Source organism: Nicotiana tabacum, chromosome 6, assembly GCF_000715075.1.
Source record: "Nicotiana tabacum cultivar K326 chromosome 6, ASM71507v2, whole genome shotgun sequence".
NCBI classification, from domain to species: Eukaryota; Viridiplantae; Streptophyta; class Magnoliopsida; order Solanales; family Solanaceae; genus Nicotiana; species Nicotiana tabacum.
In genome coordinates this window covers 159,058,050-159,069,396 of record NC_134085.1, presented here as the reverse complement: position 1 = coordinate 159,069,396, position 11,347 = coordinate 159,058,050, and the positions used below count along the sequence as shown (strand labels likewise).

The following is an 11,347-nucleotide window of genomic DNA, read 5'->3' as shown; positions in this document are numbered from 1 at the left end:
AAAATATCAAAAATAGTTTCATGACATAATATAGTTGTTTTAGTTAATTAGTATTAATTTTAGATTTTTATGGTATTATTTTAGAAAAAAAATTAATATTTCTAGCCAAATCGCAAGAATTATAGAATTAAAAGCAAAATTTATAACCTAATTCACCAAGTCCAATCTTTTTGGCCCAATTGGCCCACTAACCTAACCCTAAGACCTAAGATATTTTCCCCTTTAATTTATCATCTTTTTCACTTAGGGTAAAAAAGAGAGAGAGGAAGCAGATCGGCGCCCCTACCTCTAATCTCCAAGACCTTAGAACCAAACACACTGAAGAACACCAGTGATTGTATCATCTTCTTCACCTCACTGCCGCCGTCGGCCAGCTTATCTCCAGCCACGCCACCATAGCCGCTAGACCTCGACCACCCTATCATTCCGCCTCTCACCAGCCACAAACCCAAGAAAAACTCCACCCCAACAACAAGCAGTCGTAGCTGCTCACACTCCTCATAATCTAAAGAACAAAACCAGCTGCCCCTACTTCCCCAAATCATATAAAATTTTCAGTTTCCTTTTAATTCCGTTTGTTCTCAAATCCAAACAAGAAAACATGTTTCTTCTTCTCGATTTCAATCGCGTCTTTTCAGAAATGGAGTTTGATTGAGGTCATTTTGGGTTCGGGTTGAAGCAGCCGTCCGAGGTCAGTTCGTGGTCTTGGTCGGGGCTCCATTGTTCAATTTTGACGTTGTTTCTCGTCTGATTTTTGGGATCGAAGGAGTGTATGTTTGCTGAATTTTTTTTCACTATTGATTAAAAGAATTTCAGTTTAACAGGTTCATTTCTATCTTCCCTATTTCATTCGATTTTTATTAGATTTAATTTTTCTTCTGTTACTTGGATTATGTTTCACTTTTATGTTTAAGTGCTTATGGGTTTGAATATGTTTTCTTGGAAATATTGATTGCGTCGAGTCACACACGAATATGTGGTGTGTTCGATTAGTCTTCTTGCTTGAATTTTAACTGATTCGTCGCTCGAGATTGTCCTAATTCGCTTGTTGATAAAGATTTGTTTGTGCCTCTATAGTATGGTTTGAATTGGTTATGCTTGTCATCTTTCAGGATTCCTAAGATAAGCCAAAATTTCACCTATTTGAGTTCGAACTTCGAATTAGTGTACTTTGTCAGATTTTCTTGATTATGTGTTAAAATCGGCACGTAATTGATCTTCTACTATTAGAGATGCTAGAATAGAACCTAAAAACTTGAAGTTATTTTGCTATTTGAAAGGATTTGAATATCTCTGTTTTAGTCCATGGTGTTGGCCGTCAAAATATCAAGATCTAGTTCCTCGATTCGTTAATTTAGATTAAATGGATTTCATGTGCGGAGTGTGATGTTTAGCATTTTATCCTTACAATGATATAGTTTTTACATAATCATCATTGTGAGCACGTGATTTTTGCTTCACGAAAAACTACTCCAAAAGAAATCAAAAAAATAAAACAAAATTCTCTTGGTGAGCAATTTTTAGGATTTGCGTGCTATTTTTGGATAATTGTTTGTGTTTTTGTCCTTAAATATTTACTTTGTTGTAGTTAATTAAAAAATACAAAAAAATACATGCTGCATATCTAGGATTTAATTATGCATTTAAGAATTAATTAAACCATTAATTGGCTCTAAAAGGAAAATCATAAAAATATGCGTTTTATTCTATTTGTTGTCATTCTGTGATTTTATTTTAAGATTTTAATCTGCGTGTTAATTGTTGTAAGTTGTTAATTAATATTTGTGTAGTTTTATTTTTGATTTTACAATTTAATTAGGAATTATTTTTAAATTAAATTAAAGAAGGAAAAGGAAAAGAGTTCAAAAAAATGAAGTAAATTCGGACTGGGCCAGTTTTAAAAAGAGAGTTCAGGCCCAAAAGTCACACGCCCACCCGGCCCAGGTCTGTCAACCCAAAAGATCATCAAACGACGTAGTCTAGGGCAAGAGCTACGTCGTTTTGATGGTGCCCGTCCAGTTAATCTCAAAAGACAACCAAACGACGTTGTATTGGCATTTTCCATCTGGATCATTGATCAAATAGATCTAATCGTCTAGTTCAGTTCTTTTATTAAACCAAACGACGCCATGTGATTGTATTTAATCGGGACCGTTCATTGCTTTTGATCTAACGGCTCCCAGGCCTTCCCTCATGACCCGACTCACTCCCGTCTGAGACCGACCCAAACCCCTCTGTTTAAACAAAACGACACCGTTCCCTTAAGTGAAGAGATCCTGGCCATCAATCTCACCTGATCCAACGGCCAGGATCCATCCCTCCCCTTTGTATATAAGCCCCAATTCTCACCCCACGCCCCAAACCAAACACCCCCCATTGCCCTGTTCATCATCGTCTCAGAGACGAAGCCCCCCCAAACCCTAGCCGCCCTAGCTCCCCTTCGCCTGAAACCCGGCGGCAATAACGCTGCCGGCCACCACCTTAATACCATAAGATCATCTGACCACCCCCATTCCAAATATGTTACTCGTTTGGTTCGAATCTTCCCCCATCTTCTCGAATCTTCATTTGAAGATTCGAGCCAAACGGAAACCTACACCAACCAATCCCAAATTCATACCAGGCAACCCCTAGACCTCCCTCATACCATAAATGACTTTGGTTCCGTTCAAATCTGTCTAGAAATGTTCGAACCTTAAATCGAAAACCAGGAACCCTAGAAATTCCAAATCATGGAATCCATCCAAATTAAGTGAGGATTTGGGGTCTAATCGACCTTAATCGAAGTGTTCTCAGTTGAGAACACTTCGACTAAGGTCTGTTCGACCTCAAAGTGTCTGAGTCCGAGTTTCGAGCCTGTGTCCGTATAGTTCTGGTATTCTGAGGTATTTTTCTTCTTTCATTTGTCTGTGTTCATGTTTTTTTATCTATGTATCTGTTTATTTGTTAGTTTAGTTTTATTGTTTTAAAATTCTTTTTGTCAATTGATTCTGTTCATCTTCAGTGGACCTTTTATTTGGTCTGATTCTGTCATTTGTTTATGTTTGTTGTAATTATTATGTGTTATAAATTGTGTAATCGATTAATAAGTTACCTCGATTAATTAGTTTCCTGTTAGTGTATGATTCTGTCAATAACACTGATTGCCTATTGCTTTGTTGCTGATTTGTTCAGTGTCAATTGTAATATATAATCGGTTAATTAAGCTTCGTTGATTAGGTCGTTCGTATAGTTTGAATCATTCGACATTCTGTTGTTTATAGTTTTCAATTTGTTAGTTATCCGATTAATTCAGATTCTGTTTTGATTATGAGCATTGTTCTGAATCCCTGGAATCTTTATATTTGATGTATTTTCTGCCTTAAAGTACTAGCTGAATTGGTTATAGCTGTAATCAAATCAGTTTTGGTTAATTGTTAGTTAAACAGATTTCAGATTTAAGATTTTAATACAGTTGAATAGTTGTATTAGGAGGTAGTAATATTAAGGGGTTTTCAGGGTTGGTTTAGGAATGAAACAGTTAGGTTTATATTTTAGTGTTAGTGCTTTGTTAGTGGGGCATTAATTAATACACTAATGGGGAACAAAAGGGAATGGGGCTGAAAATAAGGAAAAACTTCCTTAGTGGGATTTAAAGCAAAAAAAATCAGATTTTTAGTGGAAAATTCTGATTTGAATAAGGAAAAGGGGTCGGGCAGTATATTTGAAGGGGGGGGGGGGCAGATTTGTATAAAAAGGAGATTGAGGACTGAATTTGGAAAAAAGAAAAAAAAATTCAGAACTAAAGAGGAGGAAAAAAAACTTGAATACTCAACTGAAAAAAAAGTTGAATTCTAAAAGCTGGAAAATTCTGAATTCTATAGCTATTTTCATTATTTGGCTGGTTTAGGATCTGAGATTAGCCAGAACTGTCTTCCTTTTACTTCTGCTCTATACTTGGGGAAGTATATAGTTGCTGGCTATTTGTGGCTGCACTGTTGGTTACCATTTCTGTTTGCTACTACTGTTGCTGCTGACTCTCTCCTCCTTCTTCTCGTGTTGTCAATACCAATAATTGTTTGGCATTGTTGTTGATCAAGTAGTAATTTCCCGAAGTGTGCTATTGGACATCTGTTACTGTTTCATTGCTCTTTCTGGGTTTTTCTCCATTGATTTTCTGGACTGCTATTTGCCGGATTTTGTTCCATTAGTTTTAAGTTGCCTGTTGGTTATTGTTGCTGTTGCTGTTGTTTGCTACTGATCTACTAATCTTCACCTTCTTCTTCTATTCTATTATCAGGTACATTACTTTGAATCACCTCGACGTTTGATTATTAAAGATTGAAATAAAATGGACAGAAGATTTCTGTATTTAATTATAGAATAATTGTATTTTAGTTAGATATTAGTTATGTGTTTCCAGTTATATGAAGGGTAGAGGCATGTTGTATTAAGACTATTCTTATAAGATCGTTGATTAGCAGCTAGATAGGGCATAACGTTAGATTACAGACCTAAGATCCTTAAAATGACGTGAATATATGTCAATACAGTATGCCTGTTTAATTTGAGCAGAATTGTTAGATTGTTGAACTATTGGCCGTATTTCCGTAGGAATTGCATAGTTATCAGTTTCAGTTTTGTTAATTCATATGTTTAAAATAATGTAACTTCGGAATCACATCCAACTCTAAATTGGTACTTAGTTAATGTGGTGAATCGATTTAATTGGTTGGTAAAATCTAGCTTTGAACTCGCGAATATAGGTATAGAAGTAACTTGAAGTTTGTGATTTTTTGAATCTTGTTAGTAATAAAGATCCATAAGTATTAGGCAAATATAATTGGTTAGTAATTTCGTATAATCCGTAGGCTTAATATATTTGAAGCGTGATTCAATATAGTAAGTCTAAGAACACTAATCCCATAGATTATTTTAATTAATGATCAAGCTTAAGCAAACTTTCGTAATCATTAGTAATTAAAGTTGGTTTAGTTTCAAGTATTTGAAAACAATTAGTTCCATCGGTTCATTTCATCTAACAAGGTGGGTTTAAATTAGTTATAGGATGATTAGTTTTTTTTGAAAATATATTGTTTGTCAATTCCGTCTTTATTTATAATTTCAATTTCAGTAGTATTGGCTTATAGAATAGGGTATGAAATAATCTCCTTTTACGCAAGTTTGATTGCAATTTTCTGGTTGCATTTTGCTTTAATCCGATAAGTAAGTGATGGCCTTTTCAAGCATGTAATTAACTAGGATTTTTCTTCTTTTATTTTAGAGACAAACTAAAAATAGAAAATGCAGTCACTTTAGGATTGTCCTTAAAATAAAGGAGGTGTTCCTCGCCACAGTAAATCACAAATTGCGGGGCCCTCAATAAAAGGACCCAATAACCGGATGGACTTTGGAGTTGGCCGTCTAGTGAATTTTCACGGCCTCTTCCCAAAAATAACGATACGATAGTCTCTTTAGGATGCGCCTTAATTAATCTTACCTTCCTAAACTCGGGTGTGCATTTATGCAACCCAAATCCAAATCTCGACAGAGTCAAAATGTGTCGATGACCACGTGTACACTGGTTGTGATGTGGTTCGAGATGCATTTCCACAACGTTGCAATTCTCCGTAAAATAATAACAATAATAATAAAATTGATAAAAGCGGTTCAAAGTTAAAATTTGTATATAAGTTCTTAATTGTTAAAAAGATAAATAAGCCGAATATAACAGTTGAGCGACCGTACTAGAACTACGGAACTCGGGAATGCCTAACACCTTCTCCCGGGTTAACAGAATTCCTTACTCGGATTTCTGGTTCGGGATTGTTAAACAAAGTCATTCTTTTCCTCGGTTCGGGATAAAAACCGGTTACTTGGGACACCATAAATCTCCCAAGTGGCGACTCTGATTCTTTAATAATAATCCCATTTTGATTGTCCTTTAATTGGAAAAACTCCCCTCTGCATCCTTTGCGGTGACGCAGGCCAAAAGGAGGTGTGACAGCTCTGGCGACTCTGCTGGGGATTATAGGACCCAGAATCTCTGGTTCCGGGTTCAAAATTCGAGCTTGGATAAATTGTTATATTCAGTTATTATCTGTTTTTTACATGTTTGGGCCTAATGTGCTAAATGTTGCTTTTACCGCTTTGATATTATCTGAACTGTATATAAACTGTGCCAAAACTTTTCTCTTCTTACCTCCGGGGATGTGCTTGCTGGTCGAGACTCCCTATTATGTTAGTGTCAATACATGAAATAAGAAAGAGGCCGGACAAGTTACTAAGCCAGATGGCCTTTTGGTTCCCGGTACGTAGCCCCCTCCTCGACTCGAGTTGTCCGCTCGGGTACACAGTCTAGAACAAATACCCAGGTTATGAACCTAGAATAACTCAGTTTCATGCCGGATCCCTAGTAGGAACGTTTGTTTGCATCACGTGCATTTGACTTTGGAGGCTCAACACAGGGGTTGGGTCTGTCTAGGACAGGTGTACCAAAAAATGAAAATGACCATCCTGATGCATCTTACTTGCTGCTATTTGCGCATTTATTTGATTCGGACTTGTGTGTTGACTGACTTTTGAATATTTTGAGGAAAGAGAAATATAGGCACGAGGGTTAATCACTTGTTTTGAAAATGGTGTCGAAACTCTGCCGAATTTTTGAGAAAATGGAAAGAAAAGCCAAAAAGAGAAAAATAGTTTTATTTGCCAATAAAGTGGAGTTTTTTTTTCAAAAGAAGTTTGTTTTATCGGCCCGAACTACGCCGGTTTAATTCTCACAGGGTGTGAGATACGTAGGCAACCCTCATCTGGTTCAACCTCCATCTTTTTCAAAAATAGCCAAAAAATGTCAAATTTTTATTATCAACATAAATAAGTCGGGTAATGCCATTTTTTGCAAGAATAGCCGAATGTTCCCGAAAGGGACGCCGGAAGGCTAACTTTGCATAAACAGCCACTTTTGATCATCCTTTAGAGTTTTGGTCGGTTGACCCTCACAACCTTAAAATCTTCATTTCCAAAGTGCTGGAAGGCCGTGTTCGGAACCGGATCTTCCTTTAAATCTCGAAAATATATATATAGCCAACTGGTTGAGTCAGAAAAATTTTATTTTGCTTAATCACCCTAATAAATGTGCAGAATGAGCACAAGTCAGACTTCACACGTAACAATTGTGAACAAGATCCCTTTGGAGTTGCACATGTGGTGGGATGACTTGGGCGAGTCAGGACGCGACACAATCAATCTATACCTGGGAGGCCTCCCTGGGTTGCTGAAGATTAATCCTAGAGGGGATATCATAAAGGCCTTGGTCGCATTCTGGGACCCGGCTCACAACGTATTTCGCTTCTCGGATTTTGAACTTACCCCAACATTGGAAGAAATAGCCGGGTACATCGGGAGCCCCAAAATTCCTTTGAGACACCAGTACCTGATCGCTCCAAGGGCCATAGCCGTACACAGGTTCCTAGACTCTCTGAAAATAAGTAGGGGGTCCACAATCCAGACTTGGCAGCTGGTTTTTGTACTTTGCGGTTTATATACAACAGGTATGGACACATAAAGGGGTTCAACAAGCCGGAAAACAAAATCTGTAGCAAAGAAAACCGCCTTAAGTGGGAAGAACATAGGTGTTTTGCGTTCATGATAGCCTTTCTGGGACTCCTGGTGTTTCCTAGAAAAGACGGGAACATTGACATACGAGTGTCCGGGGTTGTCAGCACTTTACTCACTCAGGCCAACAACACCCTCGTACCCATGATAGTAGCTGAAATCTTCCGCGCTCTCACAGCTTGTAAAGCCGGGGGAAATTTCTTTGACGGGTGCAATGTGTTGCTGCAGATGTGGATGATCGAACACCTATGTCGTCGTCCTCAATTTATGAGTTATGGGTCGACATAGAATACATGCATAGAGGAATTTTCCACAAGGATTGATGGAATCAGCTTACTAGAGGGGGTCACGGAATGGATAGCCCGCCTCCGTTCTATTACTGCAGGCCAAGTAGAATGGACATTTGGATGGTTACCTACGAATGAAATCATATATATGCCCGCCACGGGACCCCATTTCCTTTTGATGGGACTCCGTAGTATTCAACCTTACGCCCCGTATCGAGTCTTGAGACAGCTGGGGAGATGCCAAATATTTCCGAAAGATAAAGATCTTAGTGGCCAAGTAGTCGAGATCGGGCCCAGCGGACAGTTTCCTGAAGTAGCCGTTCGACAAATTTGGAGCGAATATCAATACCTAACAGCCAATACATGTGCACGTGATCGGTCCAAGGGTGAAGTTTCGCCAGGATATCTTGCTTGGTTTAGGAAAGAAATCGAGTTTGGGAGACCGGCTAAAAGGCCCCATCTCCAAGAGTTCGTCCAGGCGTCACTGTGAGCACGTGATTTTTGTTTTGCACGACAATCGCTCCAAAAAGAAATAAAAAATAATAATTGGCCCTGCTGTACAATTTTTGGATTTCTGTGCGGCACCTTGTTGATTTATTTGTGACTTCGGCCCATTTTTATTTATTTACTTTATTAAAATAAAAAAAATATATGTGTCCTGCATAATTTGAACCGTAATCCGGTCGTTAATCACGAATAGTCATCTTCGTCCTTGATTTTATTTTGTTTGACTTTACCTGTTTTGAAATATTTTAGTGTGTGTGCAAATAATTGTATTGAGTGTGTGTTTAATTTTAATTTGATTTTTTGGCTTAGTTTTGTTTTAAAATAAATAAGAAAAAAGAAATAAATAAAAAAAAAATATATTGAAAGGACCCCTTCCCTTCCGGACTTGGGCCAATTTTAACAAAATTGGCCCAAACAAACAGCCCAAAACCCAGGCCTGCCCGGTCCAACACCACCTGATGCCCAGAGAATCCAAACGACGTCGTTTTGGTACAGGTTGATCTGGGCCGTTGATCTCAAATTGATCAACGGCCAAGATCAATTCCCCATAACCCACCAATAAACCCGACCCGTCTCACCCGGACCGACCCCAACCCTTTACCCTTGAAACGACACCGTTCCACTTAAGCTATCAGATCCAGACCGTAGATCTAGATTGATCTAACGGTCGAGATCAATCCACCCATTAACTATATAAAGCCATAATCCTACCCTGCCCCCCCTATCTGAACCCCAACCTTCGTCCCCAAACAAACAGCCCTAAAACCCTAGCCGCCCCTGCGTACTTTCGCCATGAAAGCCGGCGGCATGGATGCCGGTGACCTTCCCCTTAACACCCTAGAATCCCCTTGCCTTCCTGAACATGAATCCATTAACCCTGTAGTTTGAATCCCTCCCCACCTTCTCGAATCTTCATTTGAAGATTCGAGTCGAAACTCGATCTACACGGTTTAACCCCAGCTTCACACCAGATACTCCCCAGACCCCCCTCGTGACCAAACCATACTTGGTTTGGTCCGAATCTGATCAGGGAAGCCTGAATCCCAGATCTAAGTTTGAAAGTTTTGTGTTTTTTCGTCACTGGTTCAACCGAAGAGATTAAGGTCTAATGGACTTTAATCAAAGTGTTTCTCATCTGAGAAACACTTCGTTTAAAGTCCGTCCAGCCTTAAGAAAGGCCTGACCAAGTCCGAGTTAAGGTTTTGACCTTTTGCGGTTTGAGGTGAGTCTTGTTTTCTTTTCTTTATTTTTTGTTTTATTCCGTGTGATTTGTTTTCAAAAGTCTGTTCATATTTGTTTTAATTTTACCAACTTCTGTTTGTCCACTTCGCCTGAACTTCTGTTTGTTTGAATGAGTCCTTCTATTTGCCCTGATAATGTGTATGTAAGTGGTGTGCAATTAGTTGATTCTCAACATTGAACTGATCATTTGGCTTCTCGAGCACCACTTTGCTTAGCCAGTACAATTCAAATCGCATGTCGATACTGTTGAATGTTTGATTCTGGCTTCGATTGTGTATGTTAATGATAATATAGTCGAGTCGACATGTGTCGTCAATTAGTTTCGACTGTCCGAACAATAACAAATCGATTTACTTCTGCTAAGCATTTGTTGAGTCAATTAAGAACCAGTTTTTGTTTACTTATAGCTTGTTTGAATTGATCAGTAATGTAAAAAGGATTGTTTGTGTTTAAATTCTGAATTGGAAGGCATGTGCACTCGTGCACAGCATGTGCATTGGTGCACCTCATGTGCCTTGTGCACAACCTGTTTTTCTGCATAAGAAGGCTTTTAAGTTTTAAACAATTTGACAGCATATGCTGTTAGATATATTCTACTGCCCATACCTTGCTTTAAGTTTAAAAAAGTGTTAAACCTTTTAAAAGTAAGTCTGCCAGGGAATGTTGATGGGGTTTAATACTTAATTAGCTAAAGTTGGAATTAAAAATGGAAGGCACATGGGAGGGGTACTGGGATATTCTGAAAACAGGCTGTTAAAAGAGATAGTTTTTGAGGTTTATAAGGGGATGGACATACAGAATTAGGGGGGGGGACACATTGAACCTTAAGAGCTGAAAAGGAAAAACACAAACACAGATAGAGAGAGGTTAAGGGATAGAAGCTATACAACCAACAATCAGAAACTTTTTCCTCCTATTATTATTGGTTTTCAGTTGCTCAACTTGTTCAAATCAATTCTGATTCTTCGAAATTCCAGTTGTGTCTGTTAGTCGAGTGCTTTCATTGGTTTACTACTGGTTTGGTCTGTCTAGAGTTCTGATTCTACTCCACTGGGTGTTGCTGTTATTTGGCTATTGCTTTCTATTGGCCATAGCTGCATCTCTGCACTCAAGCCTGTTTCTTGTTATATTGCTTTGCCTGCTGCTATTCTGCCCTGCTGCTACTGATAGTGCTGTGATTGCTGCTGCATTTTGTTGTCATTGTACTCTGCTGACTGCCTTTTTCTTCAATTGTCAAATATTTCCAGGTACACAACCTCTGAAACCTTGTATTGTTGAAAGTTTGAAGTTGAAGCAGAAATAAAGAAAACGAACAGCTGTTCATGTTATAACATTGGTGTTAAAAAATAGGTCGAATGTTAGTTGGGATTGTATTTTTACTGCAAACTGCAAATACTTTGTATAAACTAGCATACATTCTGTTTGAGATGGACTGTTAGATAGCACTGTTCAATAGTAATGACAGTATGACATAAACAGCATGTTTGATTTATTATACATTCAGTTCAGTATAACGCTGTTTGGCTTAGTTACGACTGTATAACATAGAGTCATGGCAAGCACTTGTATGTATTTTTTCCTAGACCACTGAATTGACAAATCTGCGGTATTAGGTCTGGGATAGATGTATCCCAAACAAACTCTCATGCAGTCACATTAAGAGTCTGGCTATGAATGCCAGTTCTCCTGTCAGTTTATTAGTTCCAATGCAGGTT

General features: G+C 38.3%; 1 long non-coding RNA gene across 1 annotated transcript; it reads left to right on the top strand.

The window, feature by feature from the left end:
- The first annotated feature begins 260 nt into the window (after window positions 1–260).
- Window positions 261–4,550, top strand: LOC142181973 (uncharacterized). Its single transcript, XR_012710876.1, has 2 exons — window positions 261–824; window positions 4,280–4,550. It is a non-coding gene; the product is annotated as an uncharacterized LOC142181973 (long non-coding RNA).
- Window positions 4,551–11,347: the final 6,797 nt, after the last annotated feature.